At 40.7% G+C, this 25,197-nt stretch overlaps 3 pseudogenes; all 3 read right to left on the reverse strand.

The window, feature by feature from the left end:
- Nucleotides 1–343: 343 nt before the first annotated feature.
- On the reverse strand, nucleotides 344–1,452 carry LOC121791364 (annotated as a pseudogene).
- Nucleotides 1,453–8,046: 6,594 nt separating this feature from the next.
- Nucleotides 8,047–12,620, reverse strand: LOC121791368 (annotated as a pseudogene).
- A 1,742-nt stretch (nucleotides 12,621–14,362) lies between these two features.
- On the reverse strand, nucleotides 14,363–18,268 carry LOC121791369 (annotated as a pseudogene).
- Between the last annotated feature and the right edge of the window lie 6,929 nt (nucleotides 18,269–25,197).

Genomic DNA, 25,197 nt, shown 5'->3' on the forward strand with positions numbered 1-25,197 from the left:
ATTCATCCCATCTTGATATATCATCCCAATTATACTAGATAAAAATACTTGTTTTGAGTGATTATATAAATTATTTTTTTTTATCTTCAACCATACAAAATTTTCATTTTTTCAAGCAGCAATAAATAATGTAGTTGCATAAATTGAACAACCAATATACTAGTACTACTTATAAATAAAACAGTTGAACTGATAATCTAACTTCATCTCCAAATTAAAGTATTTAGATACACTATTAATTTTTGGTTTATATCAGTAAGCTATTCCTAAGCTTCATTCTTCAAACTGAAGTTTTTTATTTAAAAAAAAAAAGAAAAATAATGTGAACAAGAACAAGAACAAGAGCAAGAAGAATCTTCTTTTAGCATTAGAATTCCACCTTTTGATTGATTTGATACAATAATCTTTGAACACTATGTAAAAAATTTGAAAGAATCGAAGAGCATAAACTTCGTAATCACAAAAAAATAATCAAAAATCAAAAACAGTTTCAATCGAAATCAATTCCTAATCTTCCTAAACACAACCTCTGTATCCAATCCAAATCCATCAATGCTTCTCACCTCAATCAGCTCCGATTTCTTAAACATCTCCTCCAACGGCTTCACGCTGAACAGATCATTCGCAGAGTACTTATCCGCCCGCCGCGAGAGCAGCACGTGAAGCACACACGCCGCCGCGCGCCAGAGTGCGCTCGATCTCGCCGACGAATTGCCACGGGTAGAGCGCGTGATCGAAAACATTGGAGAATTCGAAATCGAAGCTGCCGTCGACGAACGGCTGGTGGTGGAAATCGCCTTTAATCACGAGGGGAGGGTAGGGCACGAGATCGATCCCGACCGAATTCTCAACACCGATCCGCCGCAGCGCAGCGACCTCCTGGCCGACGCGAGCGCCGATGCAGAGAGATCTGGAGGAGTTTGAAATTAGGTCGCGGCGCTGGAGATCGGAGAAGAATTGGGCGAATTTGGAGACCTTGCGGTCCCAATCGCGGTGGTCCAGATGTGGCGGAGCTTGGGGTTGAGGGTTTTGTTGAGCTGCGCTGGAGGTAGGAGTCGTAGGAGGAGTAGCCGGGGCGGATCTTAAGGTCGGAGGGGAGGGCGGTGGAGTCGGGGGCGGGAGGGGGGCGGCGGGTGGTGGCTTGGATGGAGAGGAAGGCGAAGATGGAAAGGGAGAGGATGATGAAGAGGATGAAGGGTTTGAGGATGATGAAGGTGAGTTTTTGGAGATCGGTTTTCATGCCTGCATGAGTGATTTGGGGATTTTTCGAATTTTGGTTAGGGTTTGTGATTGTACATGAAGCTCTCTCAATTGAAAAATGAGAATTTTCGATTTGAAATACACGTTTTAATGGAAAACCATCTGTGTTTTTGTGTGTGTTTTGCGTGTCTCTGTGTGATTCTCTGTATTTTGTTCTCTCAGTGAGAGAGAAGAGTGTGTGTGAGAGAGAGAGGATTGTATAGAAATGGAAAAGAAGCATGTAAATTATTTTTAGTTCATGAAAGAGCTACTACTAAGGCCATCCACAATAGGAATAGCCCAGCCATAGCCCAGCCACTGCCACATCATCACTAAAAATCCTCCTGCCACATCATAAATAGCCCAGTCATAGCCTAGCCACATCATAAATAGCCCAGCCACATCAATAGCCATATCACTAATAACAATTATATAAAATGACATAATTAACAATCACACAATATACGAAATTTAATTTACGAGACATATACAGGAAAAGTTTAATAATACTATTAAAATTTAAAAAGTACAATAATTTAAAAAAAGTACATTAATTTAAAAAAATACATTAATAAAAAAGAGTGAAAGAAAGATAGAGAGAGTACTCGTTAAAACAAGTGGTGCGAATAAAAATGACGAGCAAAGCGCGTATATATAGTGTTTCGGAAAAAAAAAATTAATTTTCGCGCCGAAAGGACCGCCCAGCCGACCGCCCAGCGCCACGCCACCGCCCAGCGCTGCGCGGTTTCTCTCTCCAGTCAGCGGCTGGGCGGCTGCAATAGACCGCCCAGCGCCGGCGCTCGGCTGGGCGGTCGATGGGCGGTTATTGTGGATGGTCTAAATTAATTATTAAAAAAGATAATTATATAAAGAGGGGAAAAGAGAGAAAGTGGAGGAAATTGGCCCAATTAAAGCAATTGCGTGAGGAAAATGAAATAGTGGTGTATTTAGTAGTATAGTGGTGTAATAGGAGTATTATTTATTTCACAATTTTTAAAATAAATTTATACTATAAGAAAGGGGCAATTAAGAAAGTGGTGGAATGGGCCCAATTAAGTAGTAATTGCATATTATTATTATTATTATTATTATTATTATATTATTATTATTATTATATTATTATTATTATTATTATTATTATTATTATTATTATTATTATTATTATTATTTATTATAATTATTGTATTATTGTTGTTGTATAGTGATGGATTATTATTTACAAGCTTCTGGACTTTCAAAGAAGCTCGATTGAAATATTTTTATACTATATTAAATGAATCTAGCTTTAGCATATAAGGGAGTACTTTACTATATTATGGTGCCGTTTGTCATTGCCTCAATGGGGATTAGTTTAGAAGATAAATTTAATATAAGCTCATTCTATATTTATTAAGATGGATGAGAATTTTGAGATATTTTAAGATGTTAGCTAATTTTATAATTTAAGTTTCATTAAAAGAATATTTTAAATTTTACGAGCATTAAAAATAAATACAATTAATTATCAAAAGTAGCTAAATTATAAGAATAAAAAAACAATGTTAGTCAATGGGTTGATGATTTTGAATTATTTCTAGTCGTTTCCACATGGAAGCAAACTAAACAAATCATTAATAAAAAGGCTAAAAATAATAAGGTTGAATCATAGAGCAAACACAATAATTATTCCAAGATTAAGAAAGTCTTCACATGCATACCAACATGATTTTATTGCATCCAGCTATCTATATACACAACTCTCCATCTCTTTCAATGCATATTTTCTTCAATTAAATTCTAGTACTCCTACTATTTTTCTTTGGTGGGTTTGGTTTCGGGTGAATAATTAATTTTTTCATGCACTTTATTACTATATCAATTTAAACGTTTCAATATTATGTTTTGCTAGTAATATTAGTAGATAGTTACTAGACACTACTATTTGAAATTTCTCACAAAAGTTTTGAATAAAATTGAAATTAGCCTTAAATTAATACATTGACTATTTAGCGGATGAAACATACAATTTGCATGTATATTAATCACACGACCACAGTAATTTATTTTTAAATAGTGTCCATAGTAAGCAACTGGGGGAGGCATATTTGTTGCATTGAATTTAGTTTATTTATGGTCAATTGCAGTTAAGATGAAATAGAATGTCCTTTATCAGGTCATCTAACCAAATGTTGGATCCATAAACTTTAGAAATTAGAACATTGACTTCTCAAATAAAACAATAACTTCATATTTCAGCAATCAAAATTAATCCCATCTACTAAATTCAAGACAAAATCATTGTAATATAATAGTCATTGTTTGTTCTTTATTTCTTTAAATTTTATCCATTCAACAATCAAATGAAATGCAAGTTTGTTAAGAGCCTCCTGCTCCTAACGGTGAATTCCGTCCGAATTCACAACTATAACACCACAATTCCGGCGCCCTCGTTTAAGGGTCGGCGGACAAACGATAGGGCTGGCGCGGAGGAGTCTCCGTCGGCAGCGTTGCGAGTTTAAATCTGTGATTAATCCGGCGCCCAAGTCTTGGGTCGGCGGTGATCTCCGGAGATAGAGCTGGGCACAAGAATGAATCTTGTCGGCAGCGATAGATAATTTTGGATGCTTGATACTCCACAAGTGGGCAAACGATAATGATTTTATTAATTGATTGAATGAATAAAAAAGATACTCCCTCCGTCCCCCAAAATTCGTCCCGGTTTGACCGGGCACGGGTTTTAAGAAATATAATGAAAAGTGAGTTGAAAAAGTTAGTGGATTGTGGGACCTACTTTTATATATTAGTTTTATAATAAAATGTGAGTAGGAATGGGTTAGTGGAATATGGGGCCCACTACCAAAAATGGTAAAAGTGAAATGAGACAAATTTTGGGGGACGGCCGAAAATGGAAAGTTGGGACAAATTTTCAGGGACGGAGGGAGTAACAGTCTATCCTATTTATAATGCTACTGACTTAATGAACAAGAAAATAAAGATATAGAAAAAGATATGCTAAATCCCTATAATATCTAAACTAAATAATAATAATAGAGGTTCGTATCAACTCCCCCACGGTTAAAATCCACCTTGTCCTCAAGGTGGGAACCACGAAGCAAAAAGGAGAGTTGAAAGCAGAAGCTTCGGCGATTTATCTCCTCCGGAATCAAATGTAAATATGCACGATCGCTGTATTCGAGCCAATGCAGATCCATTTCGTACCACACCCTTTATCTCGAACTCCCACTATGTTGGATCAAGAAGATCACCACTCTTGTCATCAAACACCGAATCAAATGTAAATTTCCTTTCATCAACAGTCAGTGAATCTTTGGAAAGTTTTCTCAACATCGCACCTTCATTTTCACCCCAAGAATTCCAAACATCATTTTTGGATGGCCCTCGAACAACATTGGATGAGTCGACGACATTCTTCCCTTCGTTAGTAGAATCGTCCCCCTCATCTTTGTCTAACGATTCTTCTTCCTCCTTTTTCCTTACTCGTTTCTCACTAGGCAATCTAATGGCAACGTTTGATACAGATCATATATCCGAACTGACAGCAACACGATCCCCGATCTTATTTGCTGTTGTCTCTAATATGGAGTCCTCGAAATCACCAAGCTCCTCTTCTTCACCAATCTTCTCATCATATGCCCCGACAAGCACTTGCAGCGGCGTATTGTCGGTCTTGACGATCTATTTCATGGCCTCGTCGTTTGGAAAATCAAGATTAGCGCCCCCATTGTTAGTGGCATTGTTGGGAACATCCTCAACTAGATTATTGTCATCAATATTCTCCTCAAACAATGCATTCACGTGGGCGAGAAGAGCGGCTTGCTCCATTCTATAAATCCGTAATTTCTCGTTGTAATCGTCTAAGGCCGCTTGTTGGACAGGTGTGAGTGATCGAACCATGAGTTCGGGATTATTGGGGAGACCACGTTGTTGCCTCGAATCCCTAAACTGTCTGGACTTTTGAGGCAGGTTCACAGAGCCGGATCGGGTCCGGGCAGCTGCAGGCAGCATCGTTGTGTGGTGACTCGGAGATTGGTTGAACTGCTGTGGCTCTCCAGACGGGTGGTAGCTGCGGCGGGGTTGGTTTGGATGTTGCCAATCCAGGGGGTCGGTAGGTTGATTGGGTGGTGGCTGGTATGATGGCAGATGGTGGCGCCGAGGCTGGCGGCTCACGTACGGGCTTCTATCAGGCTGATAGGGATGTGACTTGTCCGGTTCCAAACAGGATGGTTGTTCCTCGCAGGTAGAACGACGCACGGGCAGTAGTGGACAACGGCGATTGGTTCGATGTCTGGGCGGATCCCAGCAACTAGGTGGACGCGGCGGTGGTTGATCATAATCCGAGTACCCCTGCGATGTCCGGTGAGGCGGTGGTTCCCAACAAGAGGGTGGTCGCGTCGGTGGAGGGTCATAGGGATCGAAATCCTTGAGTGATCGGTTACCGGGAGGATCCCAACAGGTAGGGTGGCGGATCTGGACCGACTCCATTTGGTGAGGCGGTTGCGTATCCCGGTGGTATTTTGCACGACGCCCAACTTCGGTGTAGCTGCGTGACAAATGGTGGGGGTCGGTGTATGCATATGACATGTTGATGGATTGAGGCGTGGCTGTGGTGGATGATATCGTCTGACTTCAATGCGGCACGCGGGAATCCTTCCCGTCGGGCGTTGCAGAAGTAGAGTTGTCCGGCGGACAGGCGGGACTCGACAACCAAAGCAGTTGCTGTGCGCGGAATGGTTTCCGTCGGGCAGCGGTATAGCTTCGGTTCGAGATGGTGGGAGGGTCAGCTCTCAATGAAAGCACCAGTTGTTAAGAGCCTCCTGCTCCTAACGGTGAATTCCGTCCGAATTCACAACTATAACACACAATTCCGGCGCCCTCGTTTAAGGTCGGCGGACAAACGATAGGGCTGGAGCGGAGGAGTCTCCGTCGGCAGCGTTGCGAGTTAAATCCGTGATTAATCCGGCGCCAAGTCTTGGGTCGGCGGTGATCTCCGGAGATAGAGCTGGGCACAAGAATGAAATCTTGTCGGCAGCGATAGATATTTTGGATGCTTGATACTCCACAAGTGGGCAAACGATAATGATTTTATTAATTGATTGAATGAATAAAAAGATAACAGTCTATCCTATTTATAATGCTACTGACTAATGAACAAGAAATAAAGATATAGAAAAAGATATCAAATCCTATAATATCTAAACTAAATAATAATAATAGAGGTTCGTATCAAAGTTATTGGACTATCAAATGTATAGTTGAGAATAGTTTTACAAAACACATTAACGTTCGGGATGCAACTAGAGGTTCTTTGTTTCGGTGAAGAGTTTCCACAAATTACATACCTAGAGACTATTTGGTCATAAGGAATATATGGTTTACATATTTGATTCATAATTTGATATTAATTCCATAAATGCTAAACAAAAAATTCATTGATGGAGATAATAATTCTACCAATAAGAATTAAAAAAAGTAGAAGAGTAAGAACTATTAAGTTACCTATTGAAACTTAGGCTTATACCTTTATTTATAATTAAGTTAGTGGTCTATTAACTACTCCATTAAGTTAATATCAAATAATCAATAGATCAATTTATATTTGAATAAAATATTTGTGGGCCTAATTATCTCCCTTCGTGAATAGGAGTAATGTTTTTTTCATTTTAGTATGTCCTCGAATAAGAGTCCCGATGCACTTTTACTATAAATGATACTAGGATCACACATTCCACTAACTCATTCCACTTAAATTTCATTTAAAATTAATATAAACAAATGGAATCCATATATCACTAATTTTTTTCACCCACTTTTCTTAGCATTTTTAAAACTCATGCCGCTAAGAAATATGACTTCTGATGGCGGATGTAGGGAGTATAAACCATCATAATATAGAAGTAAATATGTTGATTTAACACTACAATTATTTAAGTCTAAAACAGTAAATCTATACAAAAAACAATAAAGTAAGATTATTTATAGAAAATAAAGAATTAATATTAACATGAATTTAACAAGTTTCTACCTTGATTATCTAGAATACACATCACTTTCACATTTAAAAAATGTAAAGATGTTATTATTGCTTCTCTTTCTTCTTCATCAGATCCATAATGACAGAAACTTCCGTAAGCTCCATTTCTTCTCTGCCGGACCTCACCTCACTCCGTTGTGGTCCAGCACCGGTCCAGCACCCCACTGGCTTGGCCTAAGCTGGCTCCGTCGCTGCATGAAACAGTGTTCCCCCGACAGTAGTCTGATTCTCTTCGTGTCAATGATATTCCTGAGTAACACTTCCATTTCATCATTCCAGAAGCAGTGAATGCAGAGTAAGATAGGGCATGAACTTGAAGTTGGACAGCCAATTGGACCATCTGAATAGACCAACAACACAGACCGGAACATATCCAGACGGAAAGCGATGCAAATATTGCAGAAGATAGAACGGCCAGTAGCTAACCCATTTAAAGCTGCCGTGAACAGTGATTTGCGTACAGTCGCATAAATGATCAACTGACTCAATGAAGTTGAGATAAAGGCACATAGTTGATGTGCACAAACAAAAAGGGTCTGTACTTCCCGAGTTGCTGGTCATCTCTGAGGATCTCCGACTCCATATCACCTGCATCCAGAGAAGCTCTATTCAGAGGAGTTCAGAACAGAATTTTGTAGATTTATTTATAATTCAAGCGTTGTGTCGTTGCAGTATATTGATGCCAAGCTTTATATACGATAGCTGGAAATGGATTGATAGTACATTACCTAATCGAATATCAGGCTGAATGCAAGCTCACATCCTTTCTATACGGTAGCCACCTTAATCATGTTAGATTTAGCAGCATCCAAAAATGGATCTGATTCAGTAGCCTTGTTGAAGCAGAACTTAGCTTCTTCTAATTGACCTCAGCTATGAACACGAGACCGAGATTATTATAGGCAGGAGCATAACCAGGCCGCAGTTCAAGAGCCTTGCTGAACATTGCTTTTGCGCTTTCATATTTTCTCATCTGGCGACAAAGTTCCCGAGGTTGGAAAATATAGCAGGCGCTTGTTGAGATGTAGCTAATGATAGAGGAGTGCTTATACACTTCTTCAGCATGGGTAGATTCCCCAAGAAGCTGAAGAGAAATGCCTGATATGAAGCAAGGAAGAATTAATTGACTACAAGCAGCATTCTACGGAGGCAAAAGCCAGAAGTCATGATTACCAAGATTTGACCATGTATAGACACAGTCATTAAGACGAGTGACTGCAGACTTGAAGTACGTCTGAGACATTTTAAGCTGCTGTGTACAAAGACAATGAAGCCCAATTTGGTTCCACTGTAATGCATCGTCGGGGTCTTCTCCTATAGCCTGATGTCAGGACATGAAAATAGATATTAGCATTGTATTCCTTCTTTAGTGGCCCACGCAAACCTAAATTTCATAAACCACTTTCATTCATTAATCAACAAGAGGAAAGAGAAGTGAACTATTCATTCAATCTTCTAAAGTTCTAATATCACATTCATATTGAGATTTGAGACATTAAAACCACCAATGAGTAAGGGTGCGAATAACAACCTGTTTTAGACTGCTCATGGCACGATCTTTAACTTCCAACAATTCCTTAGGATCAATTTCAAAACTTGATGCAATCTCATGCTGAGCCTTGTGGACAAGAGCAAGACCTGCCCATGCTATTGGAGGTTCAATATGGACCGGATCTCCTTCTCTTATCTGAAGCCATCTCATTTCCTGCCCAAGTAAGCTGTTCATTAGGATTTTGGGATCTTTCAGCATCTCTGATTCGGTGAACTCCAACAGCATATCGTGTGGCCAAACAATTTGGATCCAGTTTTCCGGCCTAGAGTAAGAAGGACAGCCATAGTATGTGTAGGATTGTTAAAATAAGTTCAAATAGCTTTACTGAATATTCTCCATAATGCACTAATCAAAACATCTGGAGAAGAGAAGACACTAAATCCTCCATTATCGAATATTCCTACCTATGAGAAACCAAACAATGGTATCTTTTTTCTGCAGAAGGCTGCTGTAAAATATGAAAGTTCTAAAGATTCTGTTCAAAAATGCAATGAGCTAAAAGTACCTTTTCTAAGCACTTTCCAGAAGTTCTATGATCTCCAATCAAATTATACGCATTGGCCAGATTAGTCCAAATATGAGCTGCTCTGGGGTCAGATTTTGCCCCTGCTAATAAACAATCCTTAGCAATGCAGACTGCTGAAACATGATCCATAGAAGTTTGGGCATCAGCATTAGCCCCAGCACCTATACATAGCAGAAGGAATAATTAATATTTCTTTTAAGTCAAGGTTGTGATATAAAAGTGCTGATTTAAGTTGAAATTTAAAGTGATACCTGCAATAACTGAACCATATTTAATTAGAAGGAGGGCAGCATAATTCACCAAAGCTGCAGGATGATTTTGATCCTTTAAAATCAAATCCTGGAGATACTTCTCTGAAAGTTCCAAATCTCCACTGCAGCACACAATGCAACAAAATATGTATCAGCAAATTGGAAAAATTCATGTGCACACATGACCCCTGTTGACTTTGGAGATGACGGAAAGAAGTAGCAAAACAACTATACTAATATACCATAAAGTATTGGTATATTGCATATTTGTAATATACACCAAAGATAACAGAATATCTCGATAAATTCCTTCTTACCCTTGAAGATATGCAATTCCAAGGTTTCCAAGCCCATCCAAGTAGTCAGGGACAATCTCCAACAAAGAAGAAAATACAGATATAGCACTCTAGGAAGACCACAAGTCATGTTAGATATACAATGCCATTATGTTGAAATACACATCCCATTTGACAAACAGTTTATCACAAATTGCACCTGCAAGCGACCAGTTCTAAGAAGAATTAAACCTAACGTGTTCCAGACAGATGCCTGCCTAACATCTGATTCAATGGACTCCCTCAGTTTGGAACAGATTTCATCAAGTTCGTGAGGTTCAAGTTCTTCATCTGAACTAGAATTCTCCAGGCTTTCTAGAAGTATACACTGTGCATGCAACAAGGAAATAAACAAGTATCAGCAAAGAGAAAAGTAGTCAAAGAAGGTGACAATTTGAACAAAATTTGCAATCTTGTAATATGTTGTTACATATCCTCCAAAAGGCAGAAGAATACATTCCAAGAAAATCTCAAGATGTAATGTGAAGTCAAACCAAAGTTATTTCGTGACAGGAATAATAATACTATATGATGCTTATTGTATATTCATCAAATGAAACTTTATTCACCTGAGCATGGTGAAGCTGCACCACAGAAAGCAACTCTGGTCTATCAATTTCTTCTTCAGAACGAAGTAATATCTCCACGGCTTTTTCGTAAGCCAAAATAGCCTGTGATAGTCATTGAAGTGGATATAAAATAGATACAATCAATCGGACAAGTGGACATGCCCAATGCTCCCAAATCCGTACCTTTTGAGGTTGGCCCATCCTTTGATACATCAAGCCAAGTATGAAATGAGCATGCATATTCTTTGTCATCTTCCGAGCAACATGTACCAAACCCTGAAAACTTATAAGCTTATCAAGATGCATCTAAGTGAAACTGGCATAGTCATGAAAGAGCCCTTCTACTTCGTTAAAAGAATTTCATAAGTGGAAAAGGCCAAACCAAGCCGTGAAGTCTCTTGTCTTATGCTATTTTTTAAAGATGAGATGAGGGACATTGTGAACTCATTAACGATGCTGCATGTATATTTTATCAACAAAACCCGAGTCATCTTAAATGTGATACATAACAGTTTTGAGTAGTCCTCAATGTAGTCCAGCTCCTTTTGTATCTTGCAATCTATGTCTTTTATGCAGTGGTTGACAATTAATAGCAGTAATAGGAACTCAATCTAATAGACTACAGAAAAGATATTAATAGGAACACAGACACTTATTCCAAGACATCTAAACAAGATATATGAGCTTCTAAAGAGATGAGGAAGAGAAACAAGATATATGAGCTTCTAAAGAGATGAGGAAGAGAATGAGGAAAGAACTTACAGTCTTAAGGCTGCTAACTTTTTCCTCACGGGTAGTGACCCCTTGACCACTTTGGTCAGCATCTGTGTCTGCTCCAACGGAATCTGGAAGGAACTCCACCTTAATATTCTTCGTGCGGCTCCTCCCGACTTTCTTCAACGAGGAAGTTTCCATGTCCAAAGCGTCAGCATCTTTGGCCATAAAGGCTGGTTTTTCTACAATCGTCTCATCAAGAGCTATCCTAGAAACCAAAAGAACCGTCAGTAGAAATTCGAAAAACTGCAAAACGTTGATGCTATGATGTACTACGTATTCTTTTATTTGAGTTGACAACTTAGGCCAAAATCATAAAACTGTGCTCTTACCTCTTTGTGCTCTTACTTCTTTCGTTTTATCACTGACAGAGCCTTAGACACAAGATAATAGTAAACACTCACACAACTTCAAAGAGCATACTATACAAACATTCTTAAAGCACACACTTCAGGTAATCAGAGACAACAAGCACTTTTCATAAGATACACCCAAGTTTACCGTTCACCGGTCACCATTCCACATAATATCAGTAAATGCTTCTAGAATCTCTTGGAATAGCAGAACAATCCAAAGGCACACATCACTAATCAGATCACACTGGATCAGAATATAGCAAAGTCATGAACCGTACTCAAGTTATGACAAAGCATACAACATTCAAGCCAGATCCCCATTTCCAGTCATACCGTAACATAAGACCTCGTAAACAAAAACTCAACAAGAAGAGTCAAAATACAACCCGTCAGGAGCCAAAATTAAAGACGAAGAGACAACACAAAGCCACCTTTCCCAATCTTCTCATTGTAACTAACTCTACCAATCATTATCCCAATTAACTGACACTTGAACGAATTTACGTCAGCAATGCATCAAAACTCAAAAAAGCGAAATAACAGAAAGATCGACACAATGAGATCGCAACTCCGAAACACATAACCTAAATTCAAACCTAAAACAGCTATCTCAATATATAATTCGAGCGCAGCACAGCTCAATCGTACGTACACACACGCAGCTGAATTTGGAAATTGAAGAAGCGTTGAAAAACTTCAGAAGCGCTAAATTGAGACCTTGAAATAGGAAGTGAAGGCGAAGAGGAAGAAGCGAAAGCATAGTTTTCGGAGTCCGGAGGGTCAACGTTGAGGTCAGCCAACACAATCGGTCTCTGCGGCGGCGGTTTCATGGAGGCATCGGCAGCGAGAGTTTCAGCGAAGGAAGCAAGGGCGCCGGCCGGAGGGCTGGGGCGAGACATTGTTGAGGAGGTGTTCGGAAATTTGGAGACAGCTGCAAAATTTGTTGACGGAGGGAAGAAATAGGTTTCGGTTTGGGGCAGTGGCGGATCTGGGGGGGGCAGGAGGGGGCGGTCGCCCCCTCCGTGCGACTATTTTTCCCTTATCGGGATGTAATTTTACCATGTCCGCCCCCTCCGTTTGCCTCCGGAGTCGCCCCGAATAACCAAAAAAATAGTCATGTCCGCACTAAACCAAGCTAATATTATATATTCCGCCCCCTCCATTTCCGGATCCTGGATCCGCCACTGGTTTGGGGGAAGGGCAGTTTAGACCCTTTGCATTTTTCTTTAAATTTAATTTTGTTTATCCACTTTTTTCTACTTTTGCCCATTTCAGTCAAATAATCAAGATGCTTCTTCCACGTTCATCAGGGTATCCACCGTGGTAATAACCCAGCAATAGCCCAGCCATAGCTCAGCCACAAACTCTTCTTGCCACATCATCAATACTAAAAATCCTCCAACCACATCATAAATAGCCCAGCCATAGCCTAGCCATATCATAAATAGCTCAGCCACATCAATAGCCACATCACTAATAACACAATATACGGAATTTAATTTACGAGACATATACGGGAAACATTAATAATACTATTTTAATTTTAAAAAAGTACAATAAATTAAAAAAGTACAATAAATTTAAAAAAGTACTAAAATTTTAAAAAAGTACATTAATAATAAAAATTACATTAAAAAAAGTACATTTTACAAAATTACATAAATAAAAAAACTAACTCCGAGCAGTCCTCCGCGCCCATACTCTTCAATTAAATCCTTTTGAAGTCGAATATGAGCTTCCGTTTGGCAAATCGCGTATATATAGTGTCCACAAAAATTTAAAAAAAAAAAAACCGCTGGGCGATGCGCTGGGCGATCCCGACGCTGTAATGGCGCCGAGCGGATCACCCAGCGCCCGTCGACCGCCTAGCGCTAGGCGATTTTTAATTCCGAAAAACCGCTCGGCGGTTTTCGGAAGCTGCAATGGTTCGCCTAGCGCCGGCGCTCGGCTAGGCGGTGCGCTAGGCGCCATTGTGGATAGCCTCACAACAAAAATTGAGTGGTCTGTGCAGGGCAAAGTAGTCAAAACACTAATCATAATCTTATCTGATAATTACATACATCAATCATTGACTCTTAGATAAATGAATATAGTATGTACGTACATAATCTAACATTTCAAAGAAAGTAAGTATATTTTCCCTTTCCAATTTCATAATAAACTCCATCTAAATTCCAAACCTAAAATCATTCATACTTGAACCATATGAGTATGAACTAGTTTTAGTCGACAAAACCAAAATATAACTACTCCTTCGATTATAAAGAAATAACTCATTTTTTTAGACGTTTCAATATATTTTCTAAAACTTAAATATCATGTATCATTTTTACTTTCTAGTACTTTATATTCTATTCTACAATTTAATTTACAAAACAATAGTATTACATAAATTTCATATCAAACAGAACAAATGCTTCACTTAAATTAGTACGGAGAAAATATTTTTCACACAGAAAACATATTGGTATATGATACTTTTCCTCCTAATAAATGTGACTTGTTTTTTAAATTTTAAGCCAAATAACATGACTTTCGAAAGAATTACAAAAAGTAACTCAAAACTAGTAAACATTAAACACATAATTCATGAATCTACAACCATATACTTTTCAATTCTTCATATCCAAAAGGAACGAGCCACATAAATTAGGAGTGCATTTCCATCAAATCTAGATTATAATGACTGAAAAATTCAAACATGCAGCAAAAAAGTGTGCAACTGATCATGAAAGCAAAAAAAGAGAAACCTAAATTTTTACACCAAGATTAGAAAAGATAACACAGAAAGTGTAGGATATCAGGAAGGATCAAGCATCATCACATCATCATCCATCCAGTACAGAAAAAGGAAGAAATGAAAAGGGCAACAACACGCAGAAAGAAACAAGGCTAGAATATGTGTTCCTTCTCAAGTAAATGCATAGCAGAAACCCACGCCACATCAAACGAACGACTGAAGGAGCCAACCATGCTTCTTCGCGTGTTCCACGTAGAACGTGAACTTATCCTTGGCATTTGGGATGTCAAGAGCCAGATCGTCGAGGCTGTCTTTGATCCTGTTGAAACCTTTCGTCATCTGGTTGATGGTGATCAGGCCCTCGCCGAAGCATTCTTGAAGCAGTTCCAGCATCCTGTCATTTTTCTTCTCCATCGCCATGACTAGTGCTTTCTTCACCACTTCATGGTTGAAGAAAGGCATGCCCAGATCGCGGATGCACTGGCAAGCCTCGCTCACAACCCCACCACTCTCATATTCCTCGAGGAGCTTCTGGATCTTGTCCTTAGCGTCCTCCACGGCCCAGCCGTGCCACCACCCCAGCACCTGAGGATCCTCTCGCCAGCATGGCGTGCTGCTATGAGCGACCTAGCCATGCGCACAGTTTCACTGCCGCTGCACTTTGGTGGCAGCAAATTGGTGATCTCTTCCAAATTCAGCGGTGCGAGGACATCGTCTATGACAGCTCTTGCTAGGAAAAAGGCGAGCTCGTTAGATGCATCTATAATGTCTAGGGCAGTGTCCTCTGCTGACTCCAACAGCATCACAAAACCACTTACCATGTCTTCTGTTGTGAAGATCTCGATATGAAGTGCCGAGAGCAGAACAGATGCCATTTCCTTCTCTCTGTTCTTCCTGTCCATTGCCAGAGTGATGAGCTTCTTGAGAAAAACTGGATTATATTCGGGCATCCCTAGATCCTCCAGACTCCGGATTAGTTCAGGGATGTCATCCGAGTGGAAGTATTCGTGAATTATGGACACAACTTCTTTCTTGTAGCGCCTCAATTTCTCATCATTTTCATCTGGTCCAACCCCTTCATCAGCTGAAGATTTTACGAAAGATGCATCAAGCCATCCTTCGGATATGGCACGGGGAACAAGGAACTGAAACTTTTTCTTGGCAGAAGGTATGTCAAGGGCGAGATCATCAAGGCTCTCAGCTAACCGACTAAAACCTTTCGCCATCTGGCTTGAACTTATTAGCCCCTCTTCTGCAGCTTCCTTTAGCAAATTTAGAATGAGAGATTCTGCACTTTGATTCTCCATAGCTATAACTAGAGCTCTTTTGACAACTTCGTGATGGAAAAATGAAACACCTAATTGTCTAATACATCTACAGGCTTCAGAAGTATCTCCACTTTCAACATATTCTCGTAAGAGGTCAGCAATCTTTTTCTTCACCTCATCAGCAGTGCAATGAGTACTTCCACCCCATCGTCTTTCAACAAGCTCCGCATGGTGTGGAGCTGATAGATAGCTCTTCTCAGCTGTTTGTAGCACCTGAAATCCCTTGGAGCTCTCTGGAGCAGTCTTCTGGCCTTGGTGATGAAAGCTGGGGTAGAATATCATCCACCACTGCTCTAGCAATGAATAAAGCAATGACATCAACAGCATCCAAGATGTCCACAGTCAGATCATCAGCAGATTCGAGCAGCATGAAAAAACCCTGACTAATTTGGGCTGAATTTATGACATCAGCATACAGGGCTGAGAGCAAAACAGAAGCCATCTCCTTCTCTTTGTTATTTCTATCCATAGCCAGGGAAACTAGTCGCTTGATAAAGTACGGATGATACTCACTTGATCCGAGTTCCCTAAGATCAGAAGCAGCTACATCAACATCGCCCGTGCTAAAGTATTCCTCCACAAGGGAAACTACAGCTTTCTTGTACTCATCCAGGGGATCAGAAACAGTTGATCCAACAAGCTCATAAGGCTCCTGTCCAAGTCATAAGAAACCAGTATAGTTAAAATAAGCTGCGAACTTTCGTTCAACAGAAGAAACAGAATCCAAATAGCCAAAGAATTCACAAACCACCAGATTAATTATTACCTCCCCACTGTCGTAGTTGGGATCATTCCTATCAAGGAAAGACTCACCATCAGTGTCAAGTAATTTTCCCCAGGTTCCTTTACCACCAGCACCATCTATTATCAAAAGCAGTCAAGTTAAGCATACACAAACCAAAAGAAGCAAAGAAAAATAAGAGTTCAGGCTCAAAGGATATGGAGAATCAAACATGAAAAATATCTTTACGAGACATTAGGTACAAGACATAAAACCATAAGGGGAGGTGGTGATGTAGATGAGAAATACTAACTGGCCCTTCACACAGACATAAAACCATAAGGGGAGGTGGTGATGTAGATGAGAAATACTAACTGGCCCCTCACACAGCCACAAACAGTAAGTGCAAGGCTTGATAGCATACTTTTGTGAAAACATGTGTATCAAACTGAAATGAAGTTGAAAATAACTGCAAAACAAAGATGAAGCTGAGCCCCATAAATAGGACCTATTACCTAAGAGCAGCCTTTCCAACCGACGCAAGGTTCAGTTTCATGTGCAAATAGATTATTATAGATAGAAGTCAACCATCTAGCATTGCTATAACATTTCTTGATAACTAGTCAGCAGACATAACATCTCTGTGATGCCATCCCTCATTCAGTTGACAATTTTCCACAGTTACATTATAGTATAACACTAAGAAAAGAATATCGATCATGACAAACAAAATACAGAAATAACATATAAAATCTAAATTAAGGTAATTCAGAAGCTAGTGACACAAAAACTTTAGGCAAAAACATAAAGCAAGCACGACCTGAACCATCAGTTTCAGCGCCCCCAAAAGCCTACTTTAATCCTCATTCATACCCTTGTAACATGAGAACACATCCCCCCAAAGCATATAGCCAGCCTGGTTCATACCAACTAATCCAGTTCATAGTGAATACTAAACACCATTTTCTTAGAGCACCAATACATAACAAACTTTAACTAACCTAACCAAGAAATATAAACATACGATTCACAAAATATATCACCAACCAATATACAAAACGCCAAGAAAACTCAAAACACTGAAAAGAATACAAACATAAATGCATACCCTTCTTCACTCTAACAGCTTTTCCCGAGTGCGAACGGCGCACGTGCCTCACCGCCACGCCTCCACCTGCGGCAGAATGTCCTCCTCCAGGCGCCTTGACATGGTTGTGCTCGAACACCAGAGACGAGTTCTGACCGGGAGACTTCGGCCCGGGAGATTTAGGCGACGAAGCCATAGACAATGACGACATCACCTCCGCATTCTGAGACGCTATTTTCAGCATCTCCCTCTGCTGCTCCGTCAGAAACCCCTCGCGGCTAGCCATCTCGCCCTCTCCTCAGCAAAACCCTATCCAAAACAAACAACACATAAACAAAAGCGCGATAATCAACAATTTCATTTCCAATCGGATATCCGAAGCTTAATCCAATCGAATAACCAACTCAAATCGGCTCCGTGATCCCTCACCTCTCGCGAGTCGACCAAAATTCCTCCGTCCTTGGCTCGGATCTCGAGCCAAGAGAGGAAATAGCAGCAACTGGAGAAGCAATCGAGACTCCGATCTCGAAACGCGCAGAAACACACGCCGCTGCGTGCACGAAAGCGCGTGCGGATTTCCGCGGTGGAACCACTGTGAAGAGGAAAACTGTATGTATATGTATCTATTTGTCTTTGCGCTGTGAGAGAAACTGCAGATAGAGAAAGAGAGGGGAAGTGGATGAGAACGAAGTGATATAAATAGGGAGGCTTCGGTTATATGTACACGTCATCACCTAATGAGGGCGTCCACGTGGCTTTGGCGCTTTAAGCGGGTTATTTCGCTGCCTCCTTCGGTTACATTCTCTGCTATTTCATACGATTTCATTTTCAATCGCGTATTTGTTTAGGATGTGAGTTGCGGCGAGCGAAGGGTGTGTTTAGGGTTTTTGAAGGTTGTGAGTGGAGGGAAATTACAGGAGTGCCCCCGGGAAGTGGTGCTTCTCAATTAAGTAATGTGATTAAGGGCATCCCCGATTGGGTGCTCTATAGTCCGCTCTATAGGGCTCCCTATGCTCCGCTACATCAGTATTTCATGTGGAATGTCCTATAGGCTGCCATATAGTCCGCCTTAAGCATTTTATTTATTTGAATATTTAAAACACTACAAAAATTGGAAAAAAAAATTCATTTCATTAAAATTCAAACATTACACTATGAAATAAAAAACTACAAATTCACAACGGCGGTTACGGTCCCAAACTTCTTCAATAATGTCGTTCATGAGCTGAGCATGGTCTTGTTGGTTGCGCATTGAGGCCTGTATAGATAGAACCTCATTGAAGCCCATCGGTAATCCTCGAACGTGGGGCGGGGCCGCCGTGCTGGAGCTAGATCCACCTTCATCATCGCCCCAATCGGTGACTCTTCCACCTTCGTGTTAGACTATCATGTTATGCAAGATGATGCACGCATACATGACATCGGCGATGACGTCCTTGTACCAGATTGCCACCGCGCTTGGAGCACACCAAATGCCCGATCCACATCCTTCTGCGCAGCCTCCTGCTTTTGCGCGAATAAAACTCTCTTCTCACCCATTCGGCAGCTGATCGTCTTAAAAAAAACAGGCCACCTCGGGTATATGCCATCGGCCAAGTAATACCCCATATGATATTAGCGTCCGTTGGCAGTGAAGTCAATGGTCGGGCCGTTGCCATTGCATTGCTCGGTAAAGAGGTTGGATGAGTTGAGGACGTTGATGCCGTTGTTCGACCCCGCTACACCGAAGTAAGCATGTCAGATCCAGAGCCGACGGACAGCGACGGCTTCGAGGATCATCGTCGAGTGGCTGCCCTTGTATCCACTGGTAAATTGGCCTCTCCATGCCGTCGGGCAATTCTTCCACTCCTTCGAGGCACTCGCGGCCAGTTGTCTCCCCTACGTGAAGGTACTCGTCGAACATGTCCGTCGTGGTGTCGTAGGCCAACTGCCGGAGCGCAACCGTGCACTTCTGCAACGGCGTAAGTTCGGGTCTGCTGATGCCATCTTCCCGATACTGGAAGTTTTCATCACGTGCCTCCATCGTTTGGACAATGCTGAGAAAAGATCTCGCCGCATTCTAAAATGGCTGTGAAAAACCGTCGGGGCTCACCGTGGTTGCTCGTCAAAATAGTCCGCGAACAGACGTTGGTGAGCTACGTCGTGCTCGCGGCGGACAAACGTCCGACGTCGAATCGGAAGTGGGATCTGCACCGCCTGGGCCTGCTCCGCCGCTTCGCGCTCCATTTCGGCCAAGCATTCTGCCGCAGCCTCATGAACGCAATCGAATAAGGCCCGAGTAATGCCCTCCAAGGTACTCCCGTCGTCGCTGGGTCTCATCTATACTAATCTAAAGTGACAGTTTGTTGAAAAGACCTATTTGCCCTTTTTGGCGGGAAAATGCAAAGCTATTTTATTTACCCTTTTGGTCATTTAAAAAATGGCAACATTGGACAAAAAAGAGGCAGATATTATTGGAAAAAAATTGGTCTAATGAAACACTAGCTTCTCAAACAAGATAAAACACCTATACATACACACCCCTTTAATTGAATCTGCATTATTATTGATTGATTGAATTACGGAAAATTTTATTTTTGATTACAGCGTAGCATGAATCTTGGAAGCCTGCGACAGCTCCGATGATGGGTGACGAAGGCAGCAAGGCTGATGGAGGCGGGGCAGTGGCGGCAAGGCGGCGACTGGCTATGAGAAAGTGAGCCGCCACTTCGAAGATCCGATCTTTACCGGCAACGGCGGCAGCAAGGCAGCGGAGGCGTGAAACGAGCGGCAGGGAAGCCGGGTGGACGGCGCGACGGAGGGAGGAAGTAGAGCAGAGCAGAGCAGCGCCACGAGGAAGGGAGGTGTGACGGAGGAAGGAGAGAGCTCCGAAGCGACGGCGGCAGCCCGATGGCAGAAGCGGCGGTTTCCAGCCGGCGGAGGTGCTGGCGGAGAAGGAAACCGAGAGAGAGAGTGAGAAGAGGGGAAAGAAGGAAAGAGAAAGGAAGAAGGGAGAGAGGGGTGGCGGAACGGCGGCTGGTCGGCGCCGGCATGACCGGCAGTAGCCGTTTCCGGCAGAGGCAAGAGAGGGAAGGTATATTTGAGAGAGAGACGTTTGGAGGGGGGCAAGGAGGCGCAAAATAGTAAGATGTGAGTAGGGTTTGATTATATATTTCTTTAATGGCTAAAGAATGGACCTTAAAATTAATTAAGTGTGCCTCTTTTATTAATCTTTTATTATATGGAATGGACTCTTTAAAATTAAAATATTTGAGCCAAGGTCTTCTTTAAATTTTAACTAGGATTATAACCGTGCTATGCATGAACTAAAATAATTTTAAAATATTAATTTTAGAATGTGATTAATTAACTAAAATATTAATTTTAAAATATTAATTTTAGAATGTAAATATTTTTAAAATTATTTGTTATAAATTAAATTAATGATAAATGAGTTACAAATCATATTTATGTGATGGGTGCATAAATATTTAAATATGGAAATAATCGTTTCAATTCCTTTAACCATGGAAAATGGGCTACAAAATTTATTTCCTTTTAGCATCCATTTAAAATTTTGACAATTTAACTTAAATTTCTTAATAATAATAACACAATGATTATTGTAACGGTTCTCCGCTAATTAAAATATTAAACGGATGAGGATGCTTTAGCTTGCAACAGTCCAACTTTTAATTTTGACCTTTCAAATAATTTTAGTTGATGAAATTTAAAGATTCAGGAATAAAAAATAGTAACGCCAGCTTTAATAAAAATTATGATAACTTTCACATTATATTTTGTATTCTATAGTTTTATTATATTTTGTATTCATTATTTGAAACTCTTATGTCCCGTGCATAGCACGGAGGTTAATACTAGTTTTTTTCAGTGAGAAAGATTGAGAGTGAAATATTGGGGCGTCTGTGGTATCGTCCGCGTGACCCGCAGTGGGGCGGACGATGCGTGTTCCGACGCCATCGTCCGCGGACGATGTATAGGGCGCAGACGATGTATCGGACATCGTCCGCATGGCTACAGTGGCGGACGATAGCCCGCCTGATGCATCGGCCGGACGATCGTCCGCCCCACTGTGGATGCTCTAAGGGAAATGAAATCGTGATTAGTACGGCAATTAAGAATATGGTATAGTTGCTCTAATTGCGTTGCTGATTTTTCTTTTCACATTCTTGGAGAGGAAGAAATAAAATTATTTAATTATTTGCAAGATTTCAAATTATAAGTCGGTAATAGGATGTACTAGTATTTTTTTAGTTCTATAATTCAATTATTGCTTAATTTTATCGATTATATGATTAAATTAATACTAGAAATGTTATATTACACTCACATTAGTTTTTTTTTCATTTTATTCTTTTAGTTTGATGAATACATTAAGAACATCACCATCTCATTAATTTTACAAATAACATAAAATCAAAGCTTGAATTGTTCATTTTCAATATAATATCAAGAAGTGAATAAAAGAACCATTTATATTATTTGTAAAACAAATAACATCAATTATTTTTTCAAGATATTAGTATTAAATCAAATAAATAAAATAAAATAAATAATTAATGCTAACATAACCTTAGTGAGAATGATGTTCATAAATAGTGTTCATTTAAAATATGCAGTATAACATTCCTTTATATACATATATATTTTAAATTAATATGTTTCATTTTATTAAAGACAAAATGAGATAGTCAATTGTGCAAATCAAACGGGGGCGATGAACTTAATTTGTATAAATTGTAATTAATTTTATTAATTCCAATAAAATATATTTAGAGTAATATATTGAATTTGACTATGTAAGTGCATTTACTGAGATTTATACGGTATAAAAAGAGGAATATTCGTGTAAGTTACGCCCTCGTATAATTGATACTAACAAATTGTCTTAAAACGTGGAACTGGAAAATATTGAAGTATGATAGAACAAAATTAACTAAAATTTATTGAAATTGTGAATAGACAATATCTGAATTCCACTATCCATTTGCATATTTCACACAATATCATCAACTCTTTCTTTCATGTGTCAAGTCTTTTATATACATATATATTAAACAGTAGGGATGTATTTATGTCGTTACCCTAAATATTTGGAAAACAGAAAACTAATCTTAAACCATTTATTTTTGCCATCTAATGGCCGAGATTTATGCAAATTGAATTATTTAAATGATTATTTTAATTCCAAAATGGCAGTTTTGGGAGTGCAAGTTTTAGACGGTTAATTGCATTTCTTGATTCTCTCCCACTAGCTTTGGTAAATAAGTATATAATATGGTTTGTTTTCCTTAATTAAATCTTTTTTTCTTTTCCTGCTTTACGGTTTATAGTTCTTCACTCGAAATTCTTCTGCAATTCTTGGAGATAGTCGTCATTCCTTTTTCGAGAAGTTCGTCTGCTATTCCTTCATTGATATCGGTGTTTTCAACTACAGAAGAAGGTCTTTTATTTATTTTTTTGTCGTTCTAGTCAACTTTCATTGTAAAGGATTCGAGAATTTAGCACCTCTTTTTTATAGAGTTTCTATTTTGAATATTCATTGAGATTTATAATTTTATGTATTAACACTTTATACTTAGTTCATTAGGGCACCCGTGCGTGCCGCCGGCGTTCCGCGTGCCGTTCCGCCGGAACGGTTTCGCCGCGGAACGCGTTGCGGCGCACCGTTCCGCTCCCATTCCGTTCCGCATGCCGACGGCACGGAACGCGGCACGGCTTGTGCCGCCACGCGCTCGGGCGACGTGGCGCTCCCCGCTTCGTGCGTGCTTCCCACTCGCCGGCCCGCGAGTGGGACACGTCAGCGATGACGCAATAATTAATTATTTTTTAAAAAAATATATTTTTATAAAAATTTTTTTAAAAACGGTCATATTACCGTTTTTTAAACTTTTTTTAATTTTTTTTATTTTTATTTTCTTATTCTATAAATACACCTAATTTATTACATTTCACACACAACTACACATCTACTCTTCCTAAACCAACATCAATTCCTCTCCAATTTTCTATTTCAATCTCCTTCACAAAATGTCCGGCGACAGGAATTACGGCGGTGGCGGCTCCGGTGGGTGGGATCTCAACGCGTTCGGCGATTGGGAGACCATGTACAACACACTAGGTGGTTCCGGGTCGTCGACGCCGGGCACCCAGGGGTCGGCGACGCCGGGTGGGTACCAACCACCCACTTTCGATGTGGATGCCTACGCTCGACCACCCGGCTCGCGGCTTTCTCAGGGTTTGTCCCAGATTCGGGAGGATATCCCCGTAGAACCCACCCAGGGAGGAAGCCGAGGCGGTGGAAGCTCTAGGGCTGCGTCTGAGGCACCCGAGGAGGAGGAGGAGGAGGAACTGGAGGATCTGGGCCGGCATCCGTACAACAACGAAGAAACAAAGGCGGTGTACACCGCCTGACTCACCGTCTCGTACGATCCCATCGTCGGGAACCAACAAGCCGCCAAGTGCTTCTGGGAAAAGGTCCGTGATGTCTACCACCAGACTAAGCCGAAAGGGGCCCGAAAGCGTAAATATACAATGCTCCGTGCTCACTTTGGCCGAGTCGACGCACAGGTCAAAAAATTTTGCGGCATCTACGCGGCCGAAGCGGCGAACTACCAAAGCGGAGCTTCGGGCGCCGACATTCTGAGGGCGGCTTTGCGCGTCTTCTACCAGGACACCGGTCTACAGTTCAAATATGTTGATATTTGGCAGCTCGTCAAGGACGAGGAAAGGTGGGCCGGCGGTGTCCGCTCGAGCTCGGGCTCAACCTCAAAGCGCACGAAGCACACGGCGAGCGGCCGCTACTCGTCTGGTGACACCGGTGAGGCCAGCGAGGGTACACCGCAGGTGTTTGGGGGTACGGAGGATCCAATGCCCGACGAATACGGGGGATCCAGCCGTGGGCGCCGTCGGCCGCAAGGGACGAAGGCGGCGAAGACGGCTAGAGCGAGGAAGGGCCGAGGCGAATCAAGCCAGTCGGCCTCGGGATCGGGCTCGCGGGGAGGCTCGGACACACTTATGGTGGCGTACATGACCGCCACAATGGCGGACACTTCCCGCTTCTCATACGCCCAATTCACGGCCTGGTGGAACGGAATTGTGTATATGGCATCACAACTTGGCCTTCCGACTCCCCCTCAACCTCGACCGCCTCCGGAGGATGATTTGCCGGCGGAGTAGTTTTTTTATTTTCCCACGTTTAATTGTGTGTTTTTATTTTGTGTTTTTTATGTTTTTAGGATTTTAATTGTGTGCTTTTTTTATTTTTTTTAAGTTTAAGTAGATTTTTTTTTAATGTTGTGTGTTTTTTAATAAAGTGTGTTTGTTTTTTATTAAAGTGTGTTTATTTAAATTGAATTGGGTTGGAAATAAAAAAAATGAAATTGAATGAATAGTAATTTAAGGAACGGTTAAGGAACGAAGGGTTGCAGGTTCCGTTCCTTAGTTAAGGAATGGAGTAAAAAAGTACAGTGGGGCCCTCAAATAGTGGTTTAAGGAACGGTATAGGAACGGCATAGGAACAGCGTTGTGGATGGTCTTAATCAAATTGAGTTATTTTGTTCTCAATGGTTGCATTTTGTGTAAACCAATCCAAAATTTGTAGCTTATAATATTGTTGTTTGTGTTTGTAATGTACAACTTGCGTTGTTGTAATGTAGATAATGTACGAAATTTGACCTTTAATGTAT

The sequence above is a fragment of the Salvia splendens genome, unplaced genomic scaffold, assembly GCF_004379255.2.
Source record: "Salvia splendens isolate huo1 unplaced genomic scaffold, SspV2 ctg790, whole genome shotgun sequence".
Lineage (NCBI taxonomy): Eukaryota > Viridiplantae > Streptophyta > Magnoliopsida > Lamiales > Lamiaceae > Salvia > Salvia splendens.